The following is a 17142-nucleotide window of genomic DNA, read 5'->3' as shown; positions in this document are numbered from 1 at the left end:
AGAATTTTCCTCACAGGCAAAGGGCTTAGACAGGGGATCCGGGATCGTTTGGCTCCCCTGCTGCTTAACACTATAGTATATGTATTTTCTAACATGCTCATCAAAGGATGTGAGGCTGGTTTAATTAGGGGATTATCCCTGATGGAGTTGTTAGCTTGCAGTATGCTAATGATTTGTTTCTGAAAAAAGAGTATAGAGTTGTTGTTAATTTTAAATAGAATCTCACTTGTTTTGAGCAAATTTCTGGTATGAGAATTAACTATCATAGGAGTGAGTTGATAGGGAATATCTTCGTCTCCCACTGCATTTTGAAAAAATCAAAAGATAGGATTTGCAACCTTTAACTGATAATTTGTTTGATAGAATGGCTGGTTGAAGAGGGAAACTCTTATCACTAGAGGCTAAGAGAATCCTAATCCAATTTGTTCTAGCCATATCAACATCTATATGTTATCTTTTTTAAAAAAATTCCCAAAATGAGCTTTGCATTTGATTAATACTAGTATATCTAATTGCCTATGGAGTGATGCTGAGGATAACAAGAAGATTCACCTAGCAAATTGGCCTTCTATTTGTCAAAAGAAGTTTGGATGTTTGGGTCTTGGATTACTAGGCTCTTGGATTAGAAGATACATTCAAGCTGAGGATAGTCTTTGGGAAAATGTAGTTGTTGCTAAATATAATACTAGAAATCCAAATGTTCTCTATTGTCAAGGTGCACACCACTCTGTTTTCTGGAAAGGGATCATGCTGGAAGATGAAGCATTAAAAGTTGGGAACAAATGGCAGGTTGGTAATGGCCAACAAATTCGTTTTTAGGAGGACATTTGGTTTGGAAATACCCCTTTGGCCACTCAATTTTTTGATATTTACTTCATAGTAAACCAACAAACTAAAACCATTGCTGAACTTTGCGATGGTTCAAAGCTTAGGTGTACTTTTAGGAGAACCTTTAATGAAGATCTTATGACCCAATGGTTTGAGGTTTTGGCTATTGCTATTTTATTTCTTTGTCTCAGGAAGAGGACCAACTGATCTGGTTGTATGAATCCAGTGGGGTTTACTCCTCCAAATCTTTGTACAACATTATTAATTTTAGAGGTGTTAAACTTGTTTTCCTGAGTTGAAAATTCCACCTAGGATTCAGATTTTCCTTTGGCTTCTCTCTCAAAATAAGATCATGACTAGAGATAATTTGAGGAGAAGAGGGATCCCAAAACCTTTAGAATGTGACCTTTGTAGTGAGATATAATATGTGACTCACCTATTCTTCGATTACTTAGTGTCTCAACTTGATGAGTGCATTTTTAGCATGTTTTTACACTGTTGTTTCATTAAGATATCATCAAGTGGTAATAGGATTTTTGTATTTCACCGTACTACCGCGCCCATTTATGCTTGTCTATGCAAGATCTCAAGATAATAAGGCAATGATGAAATATCAATAAAAACTATCATTTTCTGATATTTTGACGTGATAAAAATCATTTTATCACTTAATTATGCACCTGGGCGAAAGGAGGATTTGAGGACAACTTTTGGTAAGTTTAGTGGGCATTGGTACGGGGGGGAGTCCGCCCGTACCGTCCGCCCATACAGTGTGCCAGGAGCACCGCCTCGTCAAATACTTTCATCTCGCGCAGATGGCAGGGATATCTGAGACACACAGCTCCGAAAAACACAGAAACACCGCCCCTGGTCAGATCTAGAGAAGCAACTTTGGAGAAGACATCACCCGGGCTGCTACGCGGATCATCGGAGGACAAGGCATTATCCGCTTAATCATCAACCGCTGAATCTCCATCACCATCACCGATCCCATTCTCCTTCAACCATAGTTGTAATCTTGATTACTATTGTGGATTTGTATTCGAATTCATCCATTACCTTCATCCCATCCATAGGATTATGATGATGTTCTTGATTGTTTCCATGTGTGAGTAGTTCCTTTAGTTCTTGGGGAGATGGAGAAACCCTAGCATGAATATGAGATGAATCTAAGATGGTCTATGGTTTTAAGTATTATTGTGTGTTAGTTCTCTCTCTTGATATTGTATGTTGTGCACCATGTAATAATTGCCTTATGGTCTCGAGGGGGAACTACCCTTTGAAGTGTGGTAAGGTGAACGGCGAGAAGTGACATTACCGTATCGGCACTTTAACACATGGATGAGGGGGGTAAAGAGGGACTCACCAAGCTCATACTGATAACCATGGGGTAAAACCCTTAATAGCAATAGTCAATATGTGGCTTGCAAAAGACTAGCTGCTATGGTTATTTAGAGATACGATGACAGATGGCTTTTGGGGCTCATCTTTTTATGGAGCTCTCCCCACACACAATATTATTAAAAGCATATTTTATCTTGAATCCAAATTCTATAGGTGGATCCAATAATCCCCGAGAACACTTTGTCTATTAAGTTTCAACCCATTCCTCACAACGCTTTTTAAATTATTACTTTGTTTACTTTCTTGCAACCAATTACAACCATCCTTTAAAACACCTTAATTTCAGATTCGAGAATAGTTTACAAATAGACTTTAATATATAGTGTAAGGGGCATTAAGACCTTAATTAGTAGCTCCTCATGGTTTGATACTCTAATTTTGAAACTAGCTACAATTGATTTGTGTACTTGCTGTCATAAAGCTATTTTCTGGCGCCGTTGCCGGGGAGCTCAGCGCTTTTGGTCTTTGTCCTTAGTTGCTAATTTATTAATTGCTTTTACTAAAGGTGTTTAATAGTTTCAGGTAGCACCATGGTTGCTCTTGGGCTTCTGAATAAGCTCGATACAACTGAATTCCTTGGGAGATTCAACCGAGGGTTTGTTAAAGAATTCCCGAATGGGAGTGACGTGGATTGTGCAATTCATCCACGCCTGATTGCTATTACGAAAGAAAAAAAGTTTTGCAGGAGATGATCCCGATGAGGATCCCTATAATCATTTACATTTCTTTACTGAGTTGTGTTGGACAATTAAATTGAGAGAATATTCTGATGATGAACTAAAACTTAAATTGTTTAGCCAATCTCTAACCAACACTCATTGTCTTGGTATAGAACTTGTCCTGCAGAGAATATTGATACTTGGGAGAATTTCGTGAAGGAGTTTATATTTCGATTCTACCCCAAGTTTAAGTCCGCCAAAGCGAGAATATTCATAAACAATTTCAAGAATCGCCGTGGCGAAAGTTTAATGAGAGCCTACTTGAGATATAAAGGTATGGTTCAAAATTGTCCCCATCATGATTTACCACCTTGGTATGTTTTGCATGTTTTTTTGTGGAGGACTTGATCAAGATAATAAAAGAGAATTAGATTTACTATCCGGTGGATCTTTTATGGAACTCAGCCCTGAGCAAGCTTGAGTATGCCTAGATAAAGTTCATAGAAATAGAGAACCTTGGAGCTTTGATCTAGGGAGTGAGGTGAGATAGAAATTGAATATGATTGTCTAAATTCTTATAAGAACACTGGACAAGTAAAAGAAACGGCTAATGAACTTAATCTTGATGATGTTATGGTATTAGATGTTCTTCAAGCTTTTACAGAATTTGTTGAAGCACCTAAGAAGGAATGGCTTCATTATACTCTGCCACCTCAACCCGTTGAAGCTATACAAGTTGTAGCTGAAGTGCCTAAATAGGTACCCATTGAAAGGATACATTATGAAGAACCGCTCCCTTTCCCAATGACAGCGGCGAGGCACACTAGAGCTCAACTCCTTGCTGAACAAAAAGAAGAAGAGATGGAAGAGGTAAGAGCACCAGAAGAAAAATTTAGTAATAAGGAACCCACTTATCAAGTTGCAGATGAAGAAGGTGAGGTAACTGAGGAGGGGATTTTAGCTATTTATGCACATTGCAATGTAGTAGAGCTCGACTCCGAAGCCTCGCAATTCATAGAAGGTATGGTTAAAGCTAAAAATGTGGGTAAGCCTGTTCTACTGATACGTCCAAAACGTATCTACTTTCCCGAACACTTTTGCTATTGTTTTGCCTCTAATTTGTGTATTTTGGATGCAACTAACACGGACTAACGCTGTTTTCAGCAGAACTGTTCTGGTGTCTCGTTTTTGTGCAGAAATCCAACTTTCAGGAAAATCCTCGGAATTTATGCAGAAGGTCCTATTTTCCCAAAATATTGGCGGAGCCAGAAGGGCAAGCCAGGTGGGGGCACAAGGGCCCCACACACTAGGCCGGCGCGGCCCAGGAGGGGCCCGCGCGGCCCTAGTGTGTGGTGGCCTCGGCTGGCCCCCAACGCCCTCTTTCGGACTACTTATTGCCTTCGACCTAAAAACGCACGGAGGGAAGTCGAAGTCGCCAGAAACCCTCCAGAACGCCGCCACATCGCGAAACTCCGTCTCGGGAGCCAGAAGTCTCCGTTCTGGCACTCCGCCGGGACGGGGAATTGGAGGAGATCATCGCCATCATCACCACTGACGCCTCTCCATCGACCAGCCATGTTTCCCCCATCCATGTGTGAGTAATTCCCCCGCTGTAGGCTGAAGGGGATGGTAGGGATTGGATGAGATTGGTCATGTAATAGTATAAGATTGTTAGGGCATAGTGCCTAGTGTCCGTAATTGGTACTTTGATGATATTGTTGCAACTTGTTATGCTTAATGCTTGTCACTAGGGCCCGAGTGCCATGATCTCAGATCTGAACATGTTATTATTTCATCATGATATTCATTGTTTATGGTCTTACCTGCAAGTTGTATACACATGTCGCTGTCCGGAACCAATGGCCCCGAAGTGACAGAAATCGGGACAACCGGAGGGGATGGTAGTGATGTGAGGATCACATGTGTTCACGGAGTGTTAATGCTTTGCTCCGTTACTCTATTAAAAGGAGTACCTTAATATCCAGTAGATTCCCTTGAGGCCCGGCTGCCACCGGCTGGTAGGACAAAAGATGTTGTGCAAGTTTCTCATTGCGAGCACGTACGACTATAATTGGAACACATGCCTATTGATTGCTTTGTACTTAGACACCGCTTTATTATTATCTGCAAATGCCCTGCTTGATTGTTACATGAGTTTCTCTCATCCATGCAACGCCCGTTATCCGTCCCCGTGCCTACAGTATTCTAATCCTGCTGTTTACTATAATCACTACTGCTTTGTCTCGTTACTCGTCTGTTATTTCACTACTTGCTACTGCTATAAAACTATTACTACCGATAAACTCTTGCGAGCAAGTCTGCTTTCCTGTGTGCAATGAATTGACAACTCCGTTGTTAAGGCTTTCAAGTATTCTTTGTCTCCCCTTGTGTCGAATCAATAAATTGGGTTTTACTACCCGCGAAGACTGCTGCGATCCCCTATACTTGTGGGTTATCAAGACTGTTTTCTGGCGCCATTGCCGGGGAGCATAGCTTTATTTGGATGTTCACTTGGATTTATATTGTTCGCTGCAAATTCTCCATCATGGGTAAACCTCGCGATCCTAAAGTCGCCATATTACCATCCACTACAAGAAAAGGTACTACTCTGAGTACCTCTGCTACTCTTGATTCACCATCTGTGATAAGTCGACTTGTTTCACCGCCACAAGCTTCACTTGCTGGTACTTCTGCTGAATCTGAAAACTCTCATAATATTGATAATGTTTCTGTTGTGCTTGATGATAGTGGTTCATTGGGATCTTTTCTAGATGCTACAATTGCTAGGTCTAGACAAATTGAAAATACTGAAACTCCTAATGCTACTACACCTGTTAATTCACCTGAACTTGATTATTCTAGTGATGATCCTGATGAAGATTATGTGGAGCTTAATGATGATTTTATTAATAGATGCAATGCTACTGCTGATGCAAGTAAAATTAAAAAGTTTCTCACACAATATACTGTTAGACATAAGTTATCTCCTGATCCTAAATTTGCCACATCTCCTATATGCATTAAGGATAAAGATTATGATTTTTCTCTTGATCTATCTCATATAGCTATTGTAGAGAAAGCACCCTTTTGTGGTACTGAAAAAGAAAGTGCTGTAGAACACATGATTGAACTTTCTTCTATGAGTAGTTTGTTTTCTGATGATGTCAAGATGCGTACTTATTTTGTCGCTAAAATTTTTCCTTTCTCATTAAAGGATGATGCTAAAACTTGGTATAATAATTTGCCTCCTGGTTCTATTAAAAGTCCAACTGATTTGCGTGATGTTTTCTTTCGAAAATACTTTCCTGCTAGTGCTCAACATGTTGCTTTACAGAAAATTTATAGATTTGACCAGGGAGATGAAGAGAAATTGCGTGAGGCTTGGGCAAATTTTGTTCTCTTATCAAAGCTCGACCTGGACATGATTTAGAAAAGAATGAGCTACTTGATGTATTTTATAGTGGACTAACCATTGAGTGTAGGGCATATTTGGATAGTTGTGCTGGTTGTGTTTTCAGGAAAAGAACTCCAGACGAAGCTGAAGAATTATTGGCTAAAATAAGTCGGAATCATGATGATTGGACTACGCCTGAACCAATTCCAACGCCAATATTGAAGAGGAGGGGTTTAATTAAATTGAATGATGAGGATATGAGGGAAGCCAAGAAGTCTCTCAAGGAGAAAGGTATTAAATCTGAAGATGTGAAGAATCTACCTCCCATAGAAGATATATGTGAGATAATTCCCCCTTCATCCATGATCGAGGTAAACTCCCTTCAGCGCTTTACTAGGGAAGATATTCCGTATTCAAAACCTCCTGCGCAATGCTTAGATGAGTTTGATAATTATATTGTTAAGCAAGAAAATTTTAATATGAGAGTAGAGAATCATCTAATGGAAAATTCTCGAGCTATTGGTGAATTGCATGGTATTGTGGAGAGAACCTCCAATGATGTTAAGATGCTTGTTAAACATTTTCAAATGGTTCAAACTCAAATTGATCAACTTACTAAAGTGCAAAATGACTTATTAAAAAATAATTCTAAAGAGAAACATGCCTATGAAGTAACAACTAGAGGTGGTGTCTCTACCCAGGATCCTCTATATCCTAAAGGGCATCCCAAAAGAATTGAACAAGATTCTCAACGAACTGAAACTAGTGCTCCATCTAAGAAAAAGAAAAAAAAAATACTGTTGTGGAATCCTCTGAGCCTGTTAATGATCCTAATAGTATTTCTATTTCTGATGCTGAAACTGAAAGTGGTAATGAACATGATAATAATAATGGTAATGATAAGAATGATGCTTCTGATAAAGAAGAGGTTGAAGAAGAACCCGAAAAGCATGCTAAAAATAAAAAAGTATACTAAAGAAGATTTTATTGCTAAGAAACATGGTAATGAAAGGGAACCTTGGGTTCAAAAACAAATGCCTTTTCCTGCTAAGAAACTAAAATCAAAGGAAGAAGAGCACTATAACAAATTCTGTGATTGGATGAAACCTTTATTCCTGCAAATACCTTTGACTGATGCTATTAAATTGCCTCCTTATTCAAAGTATATGAAAGATATTGTGTCTAACAAAAGGAAAATTCCTAATGAGGAGATTTCCACTATGCTTGCTAATTACTCTTTTAATGGTAAGGTTCCAAAGAAGCTTGGCGACCCAGGTATACCGACTATTCCTTGTTCTATTAAGAATAATTATGTTAGAACTGCTCTATGTGATTTGGGAGCGGGTGTTAGTGTTATGCCTTTCTCTCTTTATAAGAGACTTTATTTAGATAAGTTGATACCGACTGATATATCTTTGCAAATGGCTGATAAATCTACTGCTATTCCTGTTGGTATATGTGAGGATGTTCATGTTCAAGTTGCTAATAACTGCTTGATATTAACTGATTTTGTTGTGTTGGAAATGCCTGAAGATGATAATATGTCTATTATTCTTGGGAGACCTTTTCTTAACACCGCAGGGGCTGTTATTGATTGCAATAAAGGAAAAGTTACTTTCAATGTTGATGACAAGGAGCATACCGTTTATTTTCCCAAGAGGATTGAGAAAGCATGTGGAGTTAATACAATTTCTAATGTGAGAACTATCAAAGTGGGAACCATTGATTGTCCTATATATGAGCCTAAAGAAGAATATCAAACTCTTGTGATTGGATCCATATCAATACAATTCAAGGTAACATGATTGATTTGAGGTTTATTTCTTCTTATGCTATGTAAAATTTATTTGGTGGCAAGACTTGATCAACCTTGTTAAGAAATACTTTTTATATGTATAGAGGAGGTAAACAACATCTCTTTCTTCCTCCACTTGTTCTACTTGCTGTAGCACTCTTGTTTTGTAAAGTTCCTTAGTTAGTTAGAGATTTCAAAAAAATTCCTGGCCAGTAATAATAAACTTAATACCCAGAAATGTGCATTTTTCAAAGTTTTCAAAAATTCACAAAAATTATACTGTTGGTCCTATTTTTCGACGAGGCTCGATATTGCTGCTATGAAGAGTCATCAATTTGTTACAACCGACTCTAGTTTAGATAAGATTGTCTATAGAATATTGTTTGCTGACGGGGAAGAGAGGGAAATCCTTTTGCCGCAGCCAGATTTGTTCAGTATTGACAGGAAACCATGGTCGCGCACTAAGGAGGAGGTGGATGAGCAATTGAAGATACAAGGCTTCCACCAGCAGCATGACTCCGAGGATGCCGAGCCCTCTTATAACTACACTGTCATGTATCCGGGTGCTTCTTCCAGCACATACCCGGAATATGATCCATCTTCGTCATACTACGAAGGTGCTACTTCATGGGCACCATGGGATTGATCTCCACTTAGGCAAAAGCCTAATCTTGGGGGGAGTTATACCGGCATCACTCATTCTTTTCATATTATGGTTGCTGGATACTTGTATATACTTGTTGAGTTTCTTTGAGTGGTTTTCTAATGAGAGGAAGATGATATTTGGGGAGGTGCTGCCTGAAAACAGATTCTGTACTGTCACTAGAAAAATTCGTGCGCACAGCCAGAACGTTATTTTGAGCTGCCAATTTTTTTGCATGTTCCCCAGGTTGTTATCTAACTTTCATTAGTTGAACACTTTTCGAACTGAGCAACGGAAGATTTTTGTAAAAATAGAATTCTGTACTGCTGTCAAGTTTTGGCAGATTTCTGCCGTCTTGCTTTTCTGAGTTTCTTTTAGTTTTCATTTTCTTATTCGTACTTTGTTTCTTTCCTAAAACACCAAAAGACCAAAAATATTTCTGTTGTTTCTCTTCACCACTTGTTTATTTTAGTTTCTTGATTTTACCTTACTTTATTTGCTATTGCTAGTTTGCTATAAGAAAACCCAAAAAGATTTTGCTTTGTTTGCTTGTTTCCTTTTGTTCTTGCTTCCAAATTCGAAAACACCAAAAATATTTGCTGTTCTTCTTTGGTTTTGTTAATTTCTTTATGAGTTCAATGGTCTTCGGTGGCTGGAGCGTGGTTTTCATTCCATATTATTCAAGCTACACAAGTGAAAAAGCAATAATGACGATCTACGACAATCTGATTGTGGTGAGAGGCTGGTATGAACTCTATTTGTTTTCATTTTTGTACATATACTCATCCATGTGAGCACGCTTGGTTGGTTCATGTGAGGTATATGTCATTTAAGAAAGTCTAGTAGTTCATGATCTCTCATGTTAAGCTCCAATTTATTAATATGAGTAGCATGTCATGGATTTTTGCTTGCATTGTTTTATTCATAAATAGGTATGATATTGTGGTATCCTCCTCTGAATAATTCGTTTGAATTAACTTGGCACATGCTCACGCATGCATATGACTGAACAAAAGTCAATTAAGCCTCGATGATTTACATTGCTTCAGAGTTCTTGTATCACTCTTATGCCTCAGTTAATTTATTTTGCCGCAAGCATGATTATGACGATTCTTTGCTCTCTTGATTTGTCGCTCCCTAGTCTTTTGCTAGCCTTCACTTGTACTGAGCGGGAACGCTGCTCGTGCCTCCAAACACATGAAAACCAAGTTGTTCCAAAGTGTCCACCATAAATACCTATGCATGGCATTTCAAACCATTCCAAGTAAATTTTCATGTGCTACCTTTAAACCTTCAAAATGCTCCTCAATTTGTGTTTATGTTTTATAGCTCATGAGGAAGTATGTTGTGTTTATCTTTCAATCTTGTCATTTACTCCGGACGGACTTTCATTATGGACTAGTGGCACATCCGCTTATCCAATAATTTTGCAAAAAGAGCTGGCAACGGGGTTCCCAGCCCCAATTAATTAACTTTCATAAATTTACAAATAGACACTCCTCCATGGTATGTGATTGTTGGTCGGCACCCGAGGATTCGGTTAGCCATGGCTTGAGAAAGCAAAGGTGGGGAGGAGTGTCATCTAAATAAAACTAAAATAAAAAGGCACTCCTTCATGGTATGAGATTGCTGGCAGGCACCCGAGGATTCGGTTAGCCATGGTTTGTGAAAGCAAGGTTGGAAGGAGTGCCACCCAAAAATAAAATTTCATGGGAGCCGCTCTTGAAAGTCTGGTTGATGAGGTAGTTAGAGTACCCATAACCATTCGTTGACAACAACAAACACCTCTCAAAACAATTTTACTCCTGTTTTAAAAATGAAAAGCTCTAGCGCATGTTAATCCTTGCTTCCCTCTGCGAAGGGTCAATCTTTTACTTTTACATTGAGTCTCCATCCTTTCTTTGAGTACTTTCTTGAGAGCACAACTGTCATTCTTAGTGTAATATGCTTGTCTCAAAATATGATTGATTGTGGTATAACTTTGATGCTTTTATCTTTGACAATCACTATTTCTAGTCTTTCTATGAACTTCAGAGGTGCCTGAGCATTTATGTTTTGCTGATCGAACATGGGGCAAGCGAGATACCACTCTATCATACTCTTTTATGAACATTGCAATCCTGCTTATATACATGATTCATGATGCTTATTATTAATTGTTGGTACCTTTCCATGATTGACATAGCTATTACATGATCTTATTTGCATGTATCTTATTATGAACTGCCTAAGTGTTAGCCATAGCATGAGAATATTTACATCATATGAACAAATGTGTTCGTGAAAGTTCTTTTATCGCTCAATTGTTAACTGAATTGCTTGAGGACAAGCAATAAGCTAAGCTTAGGGGGAGTTGATACGTCCAAAACGTATCTACTTTCCCGAACACTTTTGCTATTGTTTTGCCTCTAATTTGTGTATTTTGGATGCAACTAACACGGACTAACGCTGTTTTCAGCAGAACTGTTCTGGTGTCTCGTTTTTGTGCAGAAATCCAACTTTCAGGAAAATCCTCGGAATTTATGCAGAAGGTCCTATTTTCCCAGAATATTGGCGGAGCCAGAAGGGCAAGCCAGGTGGGGGCACGAGGGCCCCACACACTAGGCCGGCGCGGCCCAGGAGGGGCCCGCGTGGCCCTAGTGTGTGGCGGCCTCGGCTGGCCCCCGACGCCCTCTTTCGGACTACTTATTGCCTTCGACCTAAAAATGCACGGAGGGAAGTCGAAGTCACCAGAAACCCTCCAGAACGCCGCCACATCGCGAAACTCCATCTCGGGAGCCAGAAGTCTCCGTTCTGGCACTCCGCCGGGACGGGGAATTGGAGGAGATCATCGCCATCATCACCACCGACGCCTCTCCATCGACCAGCCATGTTTCCCCCATCCATGTGTGAGTAATTCCCCCGCTGTAGGCTGAAGGGGATGGTATGGATTGGATGAGATTGGTCATGTAATAGTATAAGATTGTTAGGGCATAGTGCCTAGTGTCCGTAATTGGTACTTTGATGATATTGTTGCAACTTGTTATGCTTAATGCTTGTCACTAGGGCCCGAGTGCCATGATCTCAGATCTGAACATGTTATTATTCATCATGATATTCATTGTTTATGGTCTTACCTGCAAGTTGTATACACATGTCGCTGTCCGGAACCAATGGCCCCGAAGTGACAGAAATCGGGACAACCGGAGGGGATGGTAGTGATGTGAGGATCACATGTGTTCACGGAGTGTTAATGCTTTGCTCCGGTACTCTATTAAAAGGAGTACCTTAATATCCAGTAGATTCCCTTGAGGCCCGGCTGCCACCGGCTGGTAGGACAAAAGATGTTGTGCAAGTTTCTCATTGCGAGCACGTACGACTATAATTGGAACACATGCCTATTGATTGCTTTGTACTTAGACACCGTTTTATTATTATCTGCAAATGCCCTGCTTGATTGTTACATGAGTTTCTCTCATCCATGCAACGCCCGTTATCCGTCCCCGTGCCTACAGTATTCTAATCCTGCTGTTTACTATAATCACTACTGCTGTCTCTGTTACTCTGCTGCTGTTATTTCACTACTGCTACTGCTATAAAACTGTTACTATCGATAAACTCTTGCGAGCAAGTCTGTTTCCAGGTGCAGCTGAATTGACAACTCCGTTGTTAAGGCTTTCAAGTATTCTTTGTCTCCCCTTGTGTCGAATCAATAAATTGGGTTTTACTACCCGCGAAGACTGCTGCGATCCCCTATACTTGTGGGTTATCATCTACCTTGCACTTTTGGTGGATCTTCTTATTATGGCCTTTGTGATATTGGAACAACCGTTAATGTTATTCCTTATAGATTTTATTTTAGTATCCAGGAGGGAAAAATAAGGAATGTACCTATTAAGTTTGGGGAGGAAGTAATGAGCTTCCATTTCTCAAAGTTTGCTCATAAACCGATTATCGAAGATTTTGAAGAAGAGGAACTTGAGGAGGAAGGTAATCTCACTAATCTTTTTGTGATATTTTATGATACTTCTAGAGATGATTTGGAAGTAAGTTTACTTGGAAATGAAGATGCTACGAGAGAATCAGATAAAATTATATTGATAAATATTTAGAATCCTCTCCTATGGTTGATAGTTCAACTAATGAGAATTATGAAACACCTGAAAGAAAGGGAGATGAAGATTTACCACCTCCAGAACTGAAACATCTCCCACCAGATTTAAAATATAGGTTCTTAGATGAAACAAATAAATATCTTGTTGTTGTGAGCACTAACCTTTCAGAACAGGAAGAAAAACAGTTAATGATGGTGCTTAAAATGCACCGTAAGGCCTTTGGTTATTCCTTGGATGACTTGCAAGAAGTCCCTCAATCGCCACTCATAAAATATTCATGGAAGATGGAGCCCAACCCGTGGCTGATTTTCAAAGAAAACTTAAACCCGATATGAACGAAGTGGTAAGAAAATAAAATCATCCGCCTCCTTGATGTAGGTATCATTTATCATGTCAAAGAAAGTGATTGGACAAGTCATGTTCATTGTGTCCCTAAGAAAGGAGGATTTATTGTTGTACTGAATAAACACAAGGAAATCGTCCCTACTAGAACTGTTGTAGGATACTGAATGTGCATTGATTTTAGAAAATTAAATGAAGAGACTAGAAATGATCATTACAAGAAGGGAAGATTTAATGGCGCCTCACCTGTTCGGGTGAAGCGGGAGACATGCATCACCTTTTTATGTAGTGTTGACACATGTCCCTATAGGTTTTGTCAGCACAGGCTTCCGCTGTCATTGCTCACCTGCGTAGGAAATTGCACAAACCAACCATTTTGATTAAAAGCATTTGTATTGGAAATTTCTAGGATAAACCTTATAGTAGGAAGTTTTCCGAGTATGGTTCTTCTATTTCTAGCATTGATTTCCATACTAGAATTTTAAAATGAATCAATTACGCTTAATTTCATAGGAAATCTAACGCATATCCACTCATATATACCTCTTTTTCATAATCATTTACTTTTCATGTGGTGGAATCAAACAAACTTTGGTTTGTATATGAATTCATGTGGGCCGGATCGAAGTGGCATGACATTGCAATCCAACGTTTCATGTATTCTTTGCTATTCTACGAATCAAAATTCCTTAATTAATTAATTTCCATTTGTCCAAACTAGCTACTAACTCTAGAAGTAATTTATTGCAAAGAGTTATCATGACCATTTAAAAGAGTATCCAACAATTGGGACCCGCCTTATGGGCTAACGTGTCCACCAGCACCAGATGGATGTAGTTTTGGGTATTTTACTTTGATTTTTAATAAATCGTAGAATATCTATTTTTGAACCACTTATGAACATCCCAATACACGCATGTGAACTTCCACGTATGTGTTAGTGAACTTTCGATTGCGACGTAGTTTTGGGTATTGAATTTTGGTTTTTAATCAATTGTAGAATAACCATTTTTCACCCACTTGTGAACTTCCTAATACATGCATGTGAACTTCTTGATATGTGCTAGTGAACTTCCAATCGTGATGTAGTTTTGGGTATTTAATTTTGATGTTTGGTTGGTGAATTGCCTTAAAAATGATGTAAACTTCCAAAAAATGATGAGAATTCCAAAAATGTGAACCTCCGAAAAAATGAAGTGAACTTTTGAACAAATGAAACGAACTTGCAAAAAAAATGAACTTTGTAAAACAAAGTGAACTATGGAAAAAGGAAGTAAACTTTTGAAAACATGAATTTGAACTTCCCAACAAATAGTTAACTTCCCAAAATTGTAACTAAGTTCTTCCAAAAAAAACTCAACTAAACCTCTTAAAAAATGAAGTGATCTTCCCAAAAAATTAAGTGAACTTCCAAAAAAACAGTGATATTTCAAAAAAAATGAAGTGAAGTTTCCAAAAAGTGAAGTGAACTTCTGAACAAATGCAGTGAATTCCAAAAAAATGAATTGAACTTCCAAAAAAATGAAGTGAACTTCTGAAAAAATGATGTGAACTTCCATAAAATGAAGTGGACCTCTGAAAAAGGAAATGAACTTCCAAGAAAATGAAGTGAACTTCCAAAACAAATAAGTGAACTTTTGAAAAAATGAAGTGAACTTCCGTAAAATACGAAGTGAACTTCAAAAAAAATGAACTGGACTTCCATAAAATTAAGTGAACTTCCAAGAAAATGAAATGAACTTCCCAAAAATAGTGATATTCCCAAAATACGAAGTGAAATTACGATAGACATGAATAAAACTTCTGAAAAATGAAATGAACTTCCAAGAAAATGAAGTGAACTTCCCAAAAAATAGCGACCTTCCAAAAATATGCAGTGGACTTCCGAAAAAATGAAGTGAACTTCCCAAAAAAATAAAGTGAACTTCTGAAGAAATGAATTGAACTTCCAAAAAATGAACTGAACTTCCGAAAAATATGAAGGGAATTAAGTTGAAAATTTTGAAGTGAACTTGAATAAAATGAAGTGAACTTCCAACAAAAATATAAATTAAACTTCGAGAAAACTGTAAGAACTTTCAAGTGAACTTCCGGAAAATGAAGTGAACTTCGTGGGGTGTGGTTGACAGAGGTGGAGTGGGATCGTCGAGAGTTGGGTGGTCTGTGGGGTCTGTGGAAGGTGCCATGGTGTAGGGTCAGCGGGAGGATGGATAGGGTTGTGTCTGTGGGAGGTGAGGTGGGCTCGGTGGGTGTGGTGGGTGTTGTTGGAGAATCAGGGGAATGTGGGGTGTTGGGTCCACGGGAGATGGGATAGGGTGGTCATCGGGAGGTGGGGTGTGGTCACTGAAATGATGACTTCCCACTAGGTCACCCATCCTCAAATTGCTCCAACCCAAACACGCATAACTTCCGAGTTCTATTTAATTGAGCTACCCTTATGCTATTATAGTTCTTATTAATATTATTATCATATGAAACCTCTTAAGACAAAAATTCCAAAGAGAATTAAAAAGTTTCAAAAAATCCACAAAAATTTAAAAATTTCGGACAAAATGTAAATTTTTAAAAATGAAATAATTCAAAAAATAAAATTTGAGAAATTCTACATTTTTAGAATTTTTTAGAAAACTAAACTTTCAAAAATATCAAAAAATCTTTATATTCAAAAATTATAAAATAACATAAAATTCTAAATTTTAAAATTTTAAAATTCAAAACTCAAAAAAATATATAAAATTTCAAAAAAATCTAGAAAATAAAAAATAATTTTAAAAACTTAAATTTTAGAAATTTTGGAAAACTAATTTTAAAAACTAGAAGTTCAAATTTGGAAAAGATTCTAAAAACTCTAAAATAAAAAAAAACTTAAATTTTGAAAATATAAAAAATTATTGTGGCGCAAATAGCAATATGCGCCATAGAAATGTGCATTTCTGTGGTGCATACAGAAATGTGTATTTTTGTGCCACATATATCAATATGCGCCATAGAAAGCCTCAATTTTGTGGCGCATATTCTTTATGCGCCATAGAATTCCAACAATTTTGTGGAGCATATTTTTTATGCGCCACAGAAATATTTCTGTGTAGCACGAGTTTTTAAATGCACAAAATCCATTTAGTTTTTTTTAGCATGTAGATGAGATCTAAGAGTTATCAGTTTTCTTCAATTCAGGCGAATTTGATGAAATTTTCAAAATTTCCTACAAATTTCAAAAAATATATAGCAGCTAAAAAATTACAACATACATAATATGGAAAAAAATATAATATATAGAAGTAAATAAATGATTAGAAGATAAAATAAAGGGTTAAACTGCTAAATTCCAGATTTGGACCTCTATGCTATAAATCATTACATGTATAGTTGGTGTTTTGTGCAAAAGATAGATAAAACGAGTAATTTTTGCGGGTTTTTTTAATCTAGTGGAATCCTATAGGAATTTTGAAGGATTGTCATCATTATATGAATTTTTCCTATGTGCACCTTTTGATTCATATGGCTGAATCCGTAGGCTTGCATTGCACTATGTTTCAAAGGAAAATTTTCCATCCACTCAAACCTCACACGTTACAAATCCATTAAATCCTCTCTCTTTCTCTCTCTGAAACCTGGTCTACTAGGCTAGCTACTACCTATATACTCCCAGACCGGTCATCAGAAACACGCCATCTGATTATGCACATCCCGACGAGATAAGTTCCTATTTTATTTTACTTGATGAGGAGAGAAGTATTTGGTTGTTAAATTTCACAAAAGTTCCCTTAACACGAGATACATGTTTAAAACATCAACAAAGCAATTCGATGAACGGAAGTAGTATTACTAATAAACAATCACGAACAGAAGCAATAAAGCATCAGAAACTGTTTAATCACGAACAAACGCAAGCGGCCGATGACAAGCTCACATAGATACAACTGATTCTCTATGCAACGAAGACAACCAGAATCCTAGCATAAGATAACTCGGAAGGTAGGTGG

Source organism: Lolium perenne, chromosome 4 (assembly GCF_019359855.2).
Source record: "Lolium perenne isolate Kyuss_39 chromosome 4, Kyuss_2.0, whole genome shotgun sequence".
Lineage (NCBI taxonomy): Eukaryota > Viridiplantae > Streptophyta > Magnoliopsida > Poales > Poaceae > Lolium > Lolium perenne.
The sequence above is the reverse complement of the archived record's forward strand: the minus strand, read 5'-3'. Positions refer to the sequence as shown.